The sequence below is a fragment of the Archocentrus centrarchus genome, chromosome 12 (genome assembly GCF_007364275.1).
Source record: "Archocentrus centrarchus isolate MPI-CPG fArcCen1 chromosome 12, fArcCen1, whole genome shotgun sequence".
NCBI classification, from domain to species: Eukaryota; Metazoa; Chordata; class Actinopteri; order Cichliformes; family Cichlidae; genus Archocentrus; species Archocentrus centrarchus.
The window spans coordinates 12333834-12348841 of record NC_044357.1 but is presented as its reverse complement, the minus strand read 5'-3'; the positions used below and the strand labels follow the sequence as shown (position 1 = coordinate 12348841).

Here is a 15008-nt window from a genome sequence, read left to right as displayed (position 1 = left end):
GTCATCACTATGTTGAAATCAACATAATGAAATACCACACTAACCTTTTTTTTGTGTTTGAAATCTATTTACAAGTCTAATACCTGGTAAAGATTAAACAGCCTCCAGGGTCTGATAGCATTTCTGAGTGTGTGGTTGTGCATGTGCTGCAATTTGTGGCTGCAACTTTTTCTCAGTTCAGTTTTTAGCACTAAGTTACAGTCACCGTACCTTTGCGTGTATGCCTGTCTTCGTCCACCACTGTCACTTTCTGCCTACAGGGGGGGTTTTTTTTCTCTCTCTCTTCTTTCCTGTAAGCTTCCGCAACTCTAGGAGATTTGCTAGCCATGTTGACATGGCCAATGCTAACATCTCCTTTGTGCTATTTTTAATTAATCCTCCTCATAAAAGCGCAGTCTAAAGCTAAAATGAGGGTGCCTCGTTGTGTGATAACGCCGCTGGCACTTCAGAGCTGGGGTACAAGAGATGTTTGTCGTTCCCACACTAAACTTGGCATGGTTTTGTGCTCCTGGCCGCAGTGGAAGAACAAAGTGAAAACCCTCTGAGAAATATCTTCCTGGTCTGAACAGGCCTTATACAAAAAGTAGTCGTGCAGCAGTCCCCAAAGTACCAAACTTAACCTACTGTATATGTCCTGACAGCTGTGAGTTTGAGGTCATAGAAAACATAGAATTACATCAGAAAGTGTGGGTTAATTTCAAGAAAATATTTCATTAAAAACCGATCTAATTATATATAATCAATGTAATAACACATTGGCACAGGATTAAAATTTTTCTTGGTTTTACAATCTGAAAATGTCAGTTTGTTGTTTCAGTGATCAATCAATCAATTCATATGACATAAATAAAAACATATGAAAGTGTATGAGTGTTCTTTTTAAATAAAAAGTCTCTATCTAACATGGATCAAATGATAAAAATGAAATGAAAAATAGTAATAATATACTGTTCAGTGTTACGGTCAGCTGTGTGACAGGCAGGAGAGGGACCCAAAATGCAGGACTGAAACAGGATGGAACTTAACTTCAGCTTTATTGCTGAGAACAGAATTTCCAGAGTTGGACGGGAGCAGCAGCACAAACTAGGAAACAACTCAAAATTAGGATACAGACAGATGCGAGAGTGCACAGCGGACAGGGAGCCATAGATGACAACGAAGCGACAAAGAACTGATGAGAACACAGACAATATACACACACACAGGTAACAAGAGTAACACGGTAACAAGAGGGGAGTGGAAACGGCTGGGGAAAACAGGTGGACAGAATCACACTAACAAGACAAGGGGAAGCCAAACTGAACACAATACACATAATACAAGACACTAATAAAATAAGACAGGAAGTGGCAAACACTGGGACAACGACAATTGTACATCCAGACTTGACACCAGGACAGCAAGGTAAACAAACACAGAGGCGCAGATGACTTCACACAAGAGGGGCTAAGGAGAAAACACAGAGACAGAGACGACAGTAGGGTGGAGTGACTCAGAAAGGAACAAACACATAGTGAGGAACTAAGAGAAGCTCTAGAAATCATAATATCAAATGGCAAAGAAAATAAACTAAAACAACAATCTTCCCGAAACCAAACATAAAAAATTCAAAAAGCTACCAAACTTAAAAACACCGGGCAAAAGGCCCACGACAGTTTAATATACAGACAGTATATAAAAGATGGATGTAGCCATCAGCACCCACTGGTTAGTAAGGTCCCATTGTGAAGCGTTTTCACTGTTGCCATTTGGCTGTCAGAAACCTGACGTGACAAGCAGGTGTCACAGTACCAAACACCCAATGATTTGCCCACTAAAAAGTGAACAGGTGAGACTGAAAGGGCTACAGGTGCAATAAATTAGTGATGAGGGTGGGTGGAAAATGCCAGGGTGAGTGACTGATTGGCGGGGAGTTTTAAACACCTCTTTACAACTCCTTCCCTCTTTTGGAAGACACTGTTACTATTGTGCTACGCCTTGCCAACTAAATATTAAACTCTAAGCATGACGAGAAACCATGACTTAAGACCAAGTACAGCTTAAGCTGGCCCAAACAGCACGAGTGAAGAAATTCAGCATCTGTGGATCTGTAGTTCAGGTTGTGTCCAGTAAGACCTGAGCTGCCTAGGTAAGTCCACATTCCTTCACATGACTGGTGACTAGTATCACTGAGCATGGTACGTGCAGGGCTGCACTGTGGATGCCCCTAGATTGTCATCAAATGATTAGCTTATTGCTTATTAGCAGATTGGTTCAGTGACCATGACACAAGATATGGATCTGACTAAAGAATCACGGGACACTGGATACTTACAGGGTGGCAACTTGTCAGTCACAAGGCAGGCCCACTCAAGAATTTATAAAATGAACATCCTGTTGAAAACCCACTTAGATTTGAAATGAGTAGGCTAACTGAGATCATGGAGAAAGGGAGTGTTTACCCAAAGACTTCTATGCAAGACGTAACAAAACATAATAGGGGTTCAAGCAACATTAGTTCCTGGTTCTTGTTATGGATACGTCAATCTTCTCGTTTCCTAGTATGTACATCCTCACTGTCCTTGCCTCCTTTTCTTCTGTCCCTTTCACCATAGATGCGATAGGAGGAGGTGAAGAAGAGACTCCAAGAGAGAGGAGTAGAGGCAACAGCCATTAAAGAAAAATGAGAGACTCTTGCAATAGAGCCATAATTTTAAAGTGATGTCAGTATATAGAATGTGACACTACTGCCTTATCTGTCCTTTGTTTTGTTGCAGTCTGCTGCCACAGTATTTTATGATATCAGATGAGACTGAACATGAACGGTGTTCATAACAACAAGTGTCTGTGAGTGTGTGCACTCACAGACACTTTCTTAGATACATCTATTCAGTTGCTTGTTAATGCAAATAACCTTGCCACAAAAAGTAAGGAAATTTGTGTTTGATTATTTCGTTCTTGTAACAGTGGTTCTTTGCAATAAATTTTATATTGTTGGAAAGCCTGTTTATTTCCCTTTAAATAGTGCCACATTTGTAAGGAAAATGCATTTGTGGGTTGAGCAGCTGAGTTCAATATGTGAGCTGCGCCCATGAAAAACTTGCCAAATCTTCTCTCTCTTCTTCTCTCTCTTCTCTGGTTAAGCTGCTCTTTGGCCAGCTTAACTGTTCATCCAATCCGATTCAAACCTGGCAGGTACACTGCTTTTACAGGTGGCAAAAAATGTAACTAATACTTCCTTGTTGCTGTTAGCAAAATTTGTGTAGATGCTGCTTTAGACCTGAGTCACCACACACAAGGCACTGTCAAACCATTTTTATCCACAGCGCCTTCTAAAAGCAGCGGAAAGGAGCTGTCTCCTCACTGTAGGGCTTCACCAGGAAGCTGATGACAGCAAAGATGGCTTGCAGCAAAGGACTGTAAAAGCTCTGTTAGATTACAGTACTTGCTAATAAACAGTTGCTATCAAGATAAACGAGCAGGACTTGAGTTAATGTCTTTAAGGTTGTAGGACATGATACAAAATAACTCCTTTAACATAAAATAGGTTAATAAAGACTCTAACAGTGGGCAAATTAAATCTTATTTTGGTCACCAGGTTTGGACACCATAACAATATATTTTTTTTCTCTTCTAACCTTAACTGTTTCAGGTTTGCAGCACTTATACTAATGTTAACATGAAGCTGATGTTTTATACACATTTAGGTGAGAAAAAAGGGGGTCTATTAAAAGGAAGTCCAAACCAATATCAGTTTAAAGAGGTATGAAAATCTAGTGCTTCTAATGTTGTTTAATAGGCGTTCATGTTTGTACAGAAACATGCTGCTTCTGCTGTACTTTAAAATGCAGTGAGTGATACAATGGAACGTGTTCTGTATTATCAAAATATGACTCTAATAGAGTAACTGAAACATCACCTAACATAAAGAAAATCCAAAACCAAGAGGCACTAAGGAGAAGAACAGAGCTGTCCTCACAGAAAGCACATCGACTGTCGGGGCAGGATGTCGACATTTTGGAAGCAGAGGTTACAGCCTGTGAGATGCGAAGTGACTTAATCGAGCGTAGCAGATGAGACAGCACACAGTGAGTCAGTATGAGCACAAGTGAAAACACTCGACACATAAGCACGCATGCAATTCCACTCCAATACACTTTACTATGTACTGTAGCCATCAAACTAACCCTGTCATCTAAAAATAATGTCTCTGTACTATGTTCTCTATTAGGAGTCTATGCAGTTTGAGGTCAAGAAAAGATCATGGTTTTGATCTTAATTATTGAAGAAGACAAGCCCATCGCCCTGTGAAGTTACGCCTGGTACAGCAGCTCTGTTAACACATCTGATGGGTTAGGTTTTTCTGGATTTCATGGATAGCATGCTAAAAACAGATGGGAACTACTCAATACCAGCTAGAACTGGTGGGTATTTAGTTTTCTAGGTATTTGACCTGACAATGGTGCTAAAGGACTCAATAAATAAAAAAATAATAATTCTGACGGTACTTTTCTGTGTTCAGAAGTCCATCAATCTTGACAAGAGCCCCAGCACCACTGGCTGAAATTAGTGGCTATAGACACATCTGACCACCTCTGCACATATTGAGGATTATTTGGAATGCAAATTTCAAATTTGGATTCATCCCTCCAGAATTCCTGTTGCCACTGATTTTCAGTCAAGTTCTTGTGTAATTTAACATACCTCAACATTTTCTCTGTTTCCCTTCCTTAAGAATAGCTTCTTGGCAGCCACCCTTCCACTGAGCCACCCTTCTGATGAGGCTTCATCAAACAGTAAATGGATCAGCTGAAGGGCCAGATGCATCTCTCAGGTTCAGCATCGAGTCTTTGCTGCATTTTTTCCTGTTTCTTAAGGAAATAACTTTCAGATGCTGTTCATCTGCTGCAGTTAATCTTTTAGGCCTGCCACTTCTTTTGAAATTAGGGCTGGCTTGAGACTTTTGTGCAGTACTGTAAATACAGCTGACTTAAACTGAATATATTACTGTGATTCCTTTAAAGATCCTAAGAGAATGCGCACTCCCTTTTTCTTCATCCACTGCTTTGGCTCTTTAGATATGCAATGAATGCACCCTCGGGTGGCAAAGATCTTCTGCAGTTCTGCAGCCGATGTGCATTGAAGGATTTAGAGCAGGAATTTAAAATGCCAGGCTTGTTCAGGTGAAGGTTAGGAGAAAACAAGCTCTCATTGTTATAGAGATGCCAACCCGACAACCTTTACAGAAAGAAAAAAGTCTTTAATTAAAATAATACAGCACAATAAAAGGTCTAGAATGAGGCTTTTTGTAGTCACAGTAAAAACTAATGAGTCTCCTTAACAATAAATGTATTCAGCACATTGCAGCAGCAGTGAAGGTAACACTAAAAGTAATTAGGCAGGAAAGAATAAAACACAAAACCCAGAAAATATTTATTAAATTGACTACAAAGAAAAAGACTCTTGTATAATACAGATTCACAGTGCTATAAAAATCCACACTATTACCAAACTCCAGACACTGTTCATTTAAATGTAAATTAACAAATAACTTCACTAGAATCTTTGTGTAACTTCTACTGTTTGCGCCACTCCACCAAGGACAAAGGTAGACTTGCAGGAAGTAAAAACAGTAATAGACAGAGAAGATATTTAAGTTTTTTGTTGTTGTGCAAAAAACAGTATTTTTTTTTGGCTAGGCAATATGTTTGATATCATTAATATGAAAACCAAAACTCACACCAAAGACTTAAAATACTATAAGACAAATGTAATTAGAGAAAACACATTTAGGGAGCAAGACAAAGATTAAAGGTATAAATTAAAAAAAAAAAAGATGTGAGACACTAATACTGATACTGACAAGCGGGTTACTCCCTATCTCACTTCTCCCCTGCTGAGCCTGTCCAATAACAGACCATGAGTAGAGCAAAGTCAGCAATAAAGTTTTACTCATAAATTGACTACTAAATTTACACACACCAAAGCACACAGACTTTCTAAGCTACCCTTTCTGAGGTACTTTTAGGACATCTTGCACACACTGCATACAAGCCCCTAACCATCGAGGGCCTTCGTGGAGTAATATCTGCGTAAAGAATTTGTCGTTAGTCAATGCAGTCCATTCTTCCCTCCCTATAGTTTCTGCACAACAACAAAGAATATTTTCTACCACTATGCTTAAAAGTTTGCAAGGTATTCTTTTCATGAAATTCTTCTCCTTTTGTCCTTCAACGTTAGTTTCGGTGATTGCGACCAGTAAAATGAATTTTAACTTTATCCATTCCCAAAAGGGCACGGGCTTATCCGCATGCCGCTTTGATAAGGTCACATGTAGGGCCTCCTTCTGGCGACGCATCCTATTTGGGCATCAACACCACCACGTCTGTGTCAAGGAAAGCACTCCGCTGTTGTGCACTGACACTAGAGGGGTTTTGTTTTTTTTTTGCTTTGCCTTTCTGTCCTGCAGACAAGTAGTTCTTGGTCACCCAGATCTTCCCTTGACTTCCACGGTCACACTTAACTGAAATTTCTTGATGAAACTTTTGGCATAAGATTTTTCAAGGATCTTTATATTTTTATGGACCGCCACTGCTTTGAAGGAATCACTTAGCCTCATTTAAAGTTGCCTGTCAGGCTTACATAAGACCATGGCTGTTAAGAGCTGCTACATTTTCAATTAATGAAAATGAAAAGCAACAGTATTTGGGAAAAGCCATAATGCATAATTTAATGCATAATTTAATGCATGTTTGTTGTAGTGCTTCTTTTGAATACACTACAGATTTTTAAAAAATGTATATTATGCTGCCACTAGGAGAAAAAGAAAATCAGGTTTTGATCCTTAAAGATGCCCTTGCTTTTTGTACTCACTCAATTCAGGAATTAACTGAACAGAGAAAAGGCCATATGCCAGCTAATGAAAAGGTTATGTCTCTGTGTGTGTGTGTGTGTGTGTGTGTGTGTGTGTGTGTGTGTGTGTGTGTGTGTGTGTGTGTGTGTGTGTGTGTGTGTGTGTGTGTGTGTGTGTGTGTGTGTGTGTAGATCCTTGTTATTTTCTACCTCCCCCTTGTTCCCATTGCCTTAATAGGCTTTGCTGCTTATTTGTTACATTTACATATGAAAACCTGCACCCCAAGATCATCCGGTAATGCCAGGCCAAGAGACACTGACAGTTAAAAGGAGCAAGACAAGAGAACAGAGGTAATCCCTGTTCTGTAACATCTTCTGTGAGAAAAGGAACCATTCTGAAAAGTTTGGAAACTGCTGCGTATGGGATTTAAAGTTTTCATCTGGGGAGACTGCCAAATCATCCCATTTGATCCAAGGGGGAACAAAGAGCAGATTTGATGAGACACACAAGGTGTCCTCTCGTTTCTTCACTGAATTTCTTTTAACAGGCTTGTTATATAACATCCAAGGAACTCTTCTTCCGGGTCAGTTGCCAAAACCTCTGAATTGGAGCTCCTGCTGCATTATCTAATCAGTGCTTTAGATCAATTTTATTGTCTCCATTGAATCTACAGAGAGAGGCACCATATGCCTCAAATGCCAGTATGTCCTGAAAGACAGAACTGCATTCTTCAACAGGTCATCAGGTCTCCAGGAATTTAGTATCTGAGAGACAGCACATTTCATATTTCTAAAAGACCTTGGCACGTGTTTGGTGTTCTGAAATGCTCTGTGCACTTTGCAACAAAGGAACTTCCATTTGTTATACACAATCATTGCAAGACTCTATTCTGAGGAAGTGACAAGAGATAAATGCTTCACCAGGCCAGTAAGGAAAACACCAAAGCGTGTGTGCGCAGCGGGCAAAGCCACAAAATATAAAACTGTTGTAATTTGGGGAATAATTTGTTCAAGTGCATGATCACCATTTTTTCTAGTATTCAGCCTAATACAGCCTTCATTCCTGCACTTGTGTTATTCTATGAGATTTTTTTGCTTAGCTAAAAACAGCGGAGATATGGTAGACACCTCCCAGAAGTAAACAGTTCCAACACAAACATGGAGCAACAAAAATTAGAGCTAGAGCATCCACAGAGACCATGTTAGCATTTAACCAGAAGCGCCTGTCAGTGACGCAATGACTCAGTCATACTAGAGTAAAAACAAAACAGCAGTCTCCTTGCAACAAGAAAAAAAACAGTGGTTGCCTGGTGGCTGCAGTGAAATTTTTCACAATTAGCAATTCATTTCAAGTAGTTGCAATGACCAGCTCTTAAGCGACTGCAAGACGATTGCACAGGTCAACTGGTGGGAGGCAACCTGTCACCAAACTGTTGCAGTTTGACTTGGACTAACTGCAATCACTCTCACACAGATGGGCGAAGGCTTGCAAATAAATGACATCTGATTAATAAACATAGACAGACTGCCACCACGTTGCTATCAATCTGAGTCAGTCTGCGCCACTAAGCACAAGTTGTCTGGAACACATCTTTTTGCAACTCAATTCAACTGGTTGTGAACTGGTTTTATTCTGGTTATATTCCTCTACAGAAGCAGCAAGTTTGCTACGTAACTATGCCATCCTGCCACAGGTAAATTTCTGAATTTCTGTTTCAAATCTGATGCTTTTTAGACTTTTTATCAAGATCTTGATGCACCAAAGTGGCTCTGAAGTTAGCAGCTGACTGAGAGTAGTCCACAGACCTGATCTGCATCTTTGAAGTGACCATTTCAAAGACAAGAAGATTGCAAGTTCATTGCACACGGTCACAATAATTTTGGTCATGCCAAGGTATCCAACCACTGTTTTCCACTGTAGCATTAACCAGTGAAATGTGTTGTCTTGTCTCTTTTAATAGACCTAACCAAGTAGTTCTGTCACCTAGACCTAGCAGCAAGTGAGGCTACAACTAAAGTGTAAAACTGACCAAAGAAAGTGTAAATAACTGGACCAGTGTGGGATTCAAGCTGTAGTCTCTTGTGAGGAAGAGATGACTCATGCCTGCGCCACCACCCCCTGCCTCCTAAGATGCACTTCAATGCACTTTCAAACTGATAGCACTACAATTTGTGTTACAAATAAATACCACCTTTAGCTCAAAACTTAAACTGTTACCTAAGATTTTCCATCAATCTCGTGTTACTTTCTGTAGGAGGAGCACCTATACACTTCACTGCAAATCTGAGATGCCTTCTAAATAATATCCTTTTAAAATACAGTTTATTTTAAAGCCACGCAGAAACTCTTCTTTCTTTACTCCTCCTTTGTTTTGTTTTTTGTTCTTCCCTTCTCTCCCCTTCCACTCTTAATCTATAAATGTGACTCATGCATTTCCTTAAGCTGCAGTAAGTGGTGCACTGGCTGTCAAACAAAGAGGCACAAAAGAAGTCAGTGAAGAAGAAACTTAGGTAAAACCGCTCAAGTCAGTAGTTACACATAAAAACCTTTAAAATCACTTAAAGTTTCAGATTAGGTGCCAAAAAAATGCAGCTGCATTGTAGCTGGCAGTAGCTTGTGTGTGTGTAAAGTTGTTTCATTGGTTTGTTTTGTGTTTTACAATCCCCCCAAACAGTCTTAAGCGACAAGAATAACTGGTAAAGGAGGACAGCAGAAGAGGCCTCAGTCTGCTGCTGCAAAATGTCCAGCATTATCAGAGGAGGATATCATGGACTTCAGTTTGGAAAGGAGAAAACTTTACTACTAATAACCAACAAATGCCCAAGGGGAAGAGAAAGCATTAGGTCCTCACATTATCCGTGGATGAAATTCACTGTTTGGCAGTGAAAAATCTTCCTGTAAGGGGTCCACAGGCACATTCTACCAAACAATAGAAGCTTTCTGAAAGAACTCGAGCTCATGGCCAAATCTGACCCACTTTTGAAAGGGCACATTGTCGGGATGAACTCAGTGAGAGCCCAGATGAAAAGATCATGCATTCCCTAACACAAAACTGCAAAAATCATAGTAATGATACTTTTACTTTTTTTTTTTTTTTTTTTTTTAGATGAAGTGTCTAATATCAGGTGATCCGAGCATTTGGTTCATTTTGTGTCATTCTTCCGAGAACTAAATATCACCTCTCAAGACTACACAGGTCTTGCATATGAGAGGGATGTTTGTTTAGGGTGTGATCATTGTAATAAGTTACTGTAAGTGTAAGATAGGTGGCTCTGTTATTCATGCCTGAGAGGGATGCAGACAGTTTTAAGAAGTGATCAACCTTCATCAGTTGGAGATGGACAAAATGGTGAAGAAATATTTCTCCCATATTGGCTTCTCTTCATTGGTTCCTTGTTACATCCAGAATTGAATTTAAAATCCTTCTCCTCACATACAAGGTCTTGAATAATCAGGCCCCATCTTATCTTAAAGACCTCATAATACCATATCACCCCAATAGAGCACTTCAAACTCAGACTGCTGGCTTACTTGTGGTTCCTAGGATACTTAAGAGTAGAATGGGAGGCAGAGGCTTCAGCTTTCAGGCCCCTCTTCTGTGGAACCAGCTCCCAGTTTGGATTTGTGAAACAGACCCTCTCTATTTTTAAGATTAGGCTTACAATGACTGTCCCTCCATGAGTCTGGTACTGTCGGAGGTTTCTTCCTGTTATTTATTTAGGCCACCACTGCTGTTTACTTCGCAACTTTTTTAATTTGAACCTGAGTGTGGCATAACAAGAGGGAAGACAAACCGTACATCACCCCAAATATATATCGAAATGAAGATAATCACAGAGATAAGGAGGCTTCAGTTGGGCAGAATTGTTGGTGTATGCCACAGGAGAAGAAGATTCACTTTCTGTGATCAGCTGTTGAAGATAAGTGGATGTATCAAACTATCGTTTTACAGTAAAACATCTTCCACTAACAGTAATTTGTGACATTAGCATCCACCCAAATAATATAATCCTCCATTTTCTATCCAACTCAATTTCATGTTGAAACATGTAAACATGGTCCATAATTACCGGCTCACACACATCCTGCTAGGACATATCTGAGTAGCTGCCTTAACTGGAGAGCACTTTACGCATATGAATTGATAAGCTGTCTGAACTGTCAGATTGTCAGGTTCCTCTGTGATCAGGGTCATGACTGTCTGCTTTCAGAGAGGATGGTTTACTGTCGAGCAGGAGAGCATCTAATATTTCCTGCCTTTCATGTTTCCTAAAACAATTTTCCCTTGTGTTTTGTGGGAATTTTGATCATTTTGTCAGAGAAAGTTGTAGGTACAGCATTTGGTTTCAGTCGTTGCTTATAGTCAGCTGCATTTATGAACTCTTCTAGTTCACTAACTAAATGCATCAATGCACTGGGAGGTAAGTAGAGGAAGCATAATCTGGGGTCTTTTTGAAGTGATCTTCGTCAACAAGCACTTTCCCACTCCTTTCTGTTTCTTATAAACAGGAAAGCTGTGAAGACTAACATCACTGACTGGAAATTACAACCTAAAGCAACACAGTGTGTCTGTTTTTTCATACTTTCACATTCTCATTCATTAGGAATTCCCACTCTGTAATGATAAGTCTGAACTACAACCAACCACTCGGTGTATTGCCATATATCTGTTGTTAATTTCCACAAAATGAATGGATATGTTGATATCATTAAAAGATATCAGCAGAAACTATAGGGGTTTGCTGGACAAAAGCTATTAATGGACCATATTAAACAATGAAGTTAACACTTGGCTGACGCAATGGCTTCTCCTCCAGAGGTCAGCCCAGTTCTTTCTCTTAAAAAGAAAACAGACAGATATGACCTGCTTTCCTCCTTTTATCTGAAATATCAGCAGTTCTCTTGTGCAGTAAAGCAATTGTTATTTGTACTACAACTACATGAGAATTTCACAGTAAAAATATAAAATTCTTTGATGTTTCACTACAAAGATATAGTACTAATCTTCGGCTTGGTCTTTAAAGTCAGCCACAGTTGGAACTTGCCTTCCTGCTTGCACACCCACACCTGCATCGCAGGCATAAAATACAAAAGTCACCCCCACAACTTTAACCACACCCCTGTAATACCCTATCCATATTAATTTACTCTATACTGGCTGATAAATACTGGATAATGAATGAGGCTTTAGTCTCTGTAAACAGTGCAGGTCCACCCTCCTCCGGTTTGGATAATACCCCCCATAAATGATTCAAGGTGTCATCAGATAAAGAGGAGAAGCCTCATTACCAGACTAAAGGATATGTTGCTATATCTGAGCCCACTTGTTGCTGCGCATAATATGCTTGTCATCTTAGGCACACTGCAGCATTGAATGCCTCTGGTGTTAGACACGGTGACACACTTTTTATAAAATGAACACAACCCTTTACCACCAATGTGGCAGATAAATAAGACATCCAGATAAGTAAGGTAGATAAACACTGATAGAGACAGACTCTTTTACAGTCTTTTACTCAATGGTATTGTGGATTTATGCCAACAGCATTTTACCAAACTATCACATTATCAGTCTAAACCTACAGTATCAGTCGGTATTTCAAAGAAAATGAATTTACCTCACCATTGGTGCAGACAAGGAAGGATGATGTCTCTGGAGAGTTGGCACGGGGCTTCCGCAAGTAAACTCTGAGACAGGTCATCTTGGAGAGAGCATGCTAGCTGCTACTGTAGACAGGGTAGTTTCAGTAAAAGAAGAGAGAGAAACCTGATCCCTGTTTGCTCGTGTGTCTGTGTGTCTGCATGCAGGCAGTCAGACAGACTGAGCAACATATCTTGAGTCTTGAGCCTTTTTATATATATATATATATATATATATATATATCATCATCAAGGACATCAAGGACATCAAGGACAGCTCACACCCTGGCTTTGACCTGTTTGACCTGCTGCCCTCTGGCAGGCGCTACAGGTGCATCAAAGCCAGAACAAACAGACTCAAGAACAGTTTCTTCGCCAGAGCAATCACCACCCTGAACTCATACACTCACCCGCTGTAACTGTGCAATATTATATTATTCATACTGAACAATATCTGACATTCCTATATTGTGTAATATCCAGTATTCATTCACTAGTGCAATATTCATTCACCAAGTGCAATATTCATCATCTTCATTATTATATGTATACACATATTTACTTTTCTTACAATGTACAGATGCACCAATGTATGTATATATTTTTATACATGCTATTTTTTGTATATTTTACACATTGTTTATTTCTGTATATCTCTTGATTATATTGATCATACTAGATTATAATATTTTCATAATATTTTTATTTTAGAGAGTTTGATTTTCTGTTACATGGCACTGAACAGGAGTGGCCCTCCAATCTCATTGTACATCCTGTATAATGACAATAAAGGCATTCTATTCTATTCTATTCTATTCTATTCTATATATATATATATATTCAGACTTTTTAAAAGTGACCTTGAGCAATAGTTCTCTGAGCTTTGTGAGGGTCTCACAGTTTTTCTTTGGACATTGGCTGCTTTTTCACTCATTTTCCAGTTCTTGTACCTGACCATTTTCACAGGAGGTTCTTTTTGTTTGTTAAGCCACTCACACTAACCTATGAATCATTCAAGCATAAAAATGAGACCTAACTCAATGGATGAATCAGTGTTGAGCCTACATGTAACAGAGAACCCAGCAAAGAACCAATTTTAAATTCTCTTTATCTTTAGGCACTTTGTTACTCTCAGCCTGTCACAAAAAATAATATGTTCTGATTCTTTTAGTTGAATCTATTAAAAATGACAAAAATAACAGTTTGACAGAGAAAATAGTATTTTTGTGCCGACAAGGTGATTGCCAAAGAGCCATTAGCTAAAAATCAGGCATATCCAGTATGGTGTGTCCTTAAAAAATTGAAGAAACTGGAAGAAGTGGCAGGCCTGAAAAACAGATGAACAGCATCTGAAAGTCATGTTCATAAGAAGCAGGAAAAAATCCAACAAAGACCTGACACAGAGCATGAGAGATGCATCTGCCCTTCAGTTGATCCATCTACTGTTCATCGAAGCCTCATCAGAAATGCTGTCAGTGGAAGGGCGGCTGTCAAAAAGCTATTCTTAATGAAGGGAAACAGGGAGAACAGACTGAGGTATGACAAATTACTATCATCCAAATTAATCTAAATAAGCATCAGATTTTGATCAGCCATTGAATATATATATATATATATATATATATATATATATATATATATATATATATATATATATATATATATATATATATAAACTAGACACAGATATACATAGAGACATGCACATGTTTGACTTATATGGACTGGTCTGGTACATAATGGTTTAGCACCATTTGCGGATTTGGAGACATATGTGTGACATTCACTGTACTTGTCAGCTGTCAGATGGATTTGACAAATGCTGACATACAAGAGTATTAAAAAAAAATGTGAGAGCCAAGGTTACGATTAGAAAAGCCTGCTCAAATTTGATCCCAGAGATAAAATTAAGTTTTTCACTATTTTTTTTACTTATTTTTTGGCATAACATGTATTTTTAATTTAAATATTAAAGATATTTTTCCCACTCAGTTCAAAATAATTAAATGGCAGTTTTCAATGATGAGAATCAGGCAGAACAAAAGCAACAGCTGCCTCTAGAGCAAACAACAAAAAAAACAAATAAAACATGTTTTAATACCCTGATTAAATAATCACTACAGGGGCACTGTCAAATAGATAAAACTAATCCAATGTTGTGTTTGTATGGAAATAATCCAGATTACTTTGGCAGCATGACTTAACACACCTTTGGGTGAAATGTGACACGACAGCAATGGCCACAGCACATTGTTTTGACATCGTTCCCAGTGCCAGTGTACCAGTAACCGAGAGATGAACTTTCCACATTAATCCCGATTACCAAGCGGACCACCCGCCAAGAAGGCCCCCAAATCAAACTCTATTTTAAAGGCGATGAAAAAAATGATCTGGTTAATGGATTTTCTGTCGCCTAGAGCACACAATGTTTGAACAGACATCAAATTCAAAAACAGCAAGTATTGTACACACAGCATGGTCACAAAGATAGAAAGAGCTTAGAAACTACTTTGACAAAAACGATATCAGTTATCTT

General features: G+C 39.0%; 1 protein-coding gene across 1 annotated transcript in view; it reads right to left on the bottom strand.

The window, feature by feature from the left end:
* Positions 1–15008, bottom strand: part of rgs3a (regulator of G protein signaling 3a) — a 159127-nt gene that overhangs the window by 136933 nt on the left and 7186 nt on the right. The gene's annotated exons all lie outside the window — the stretch shown is intronic.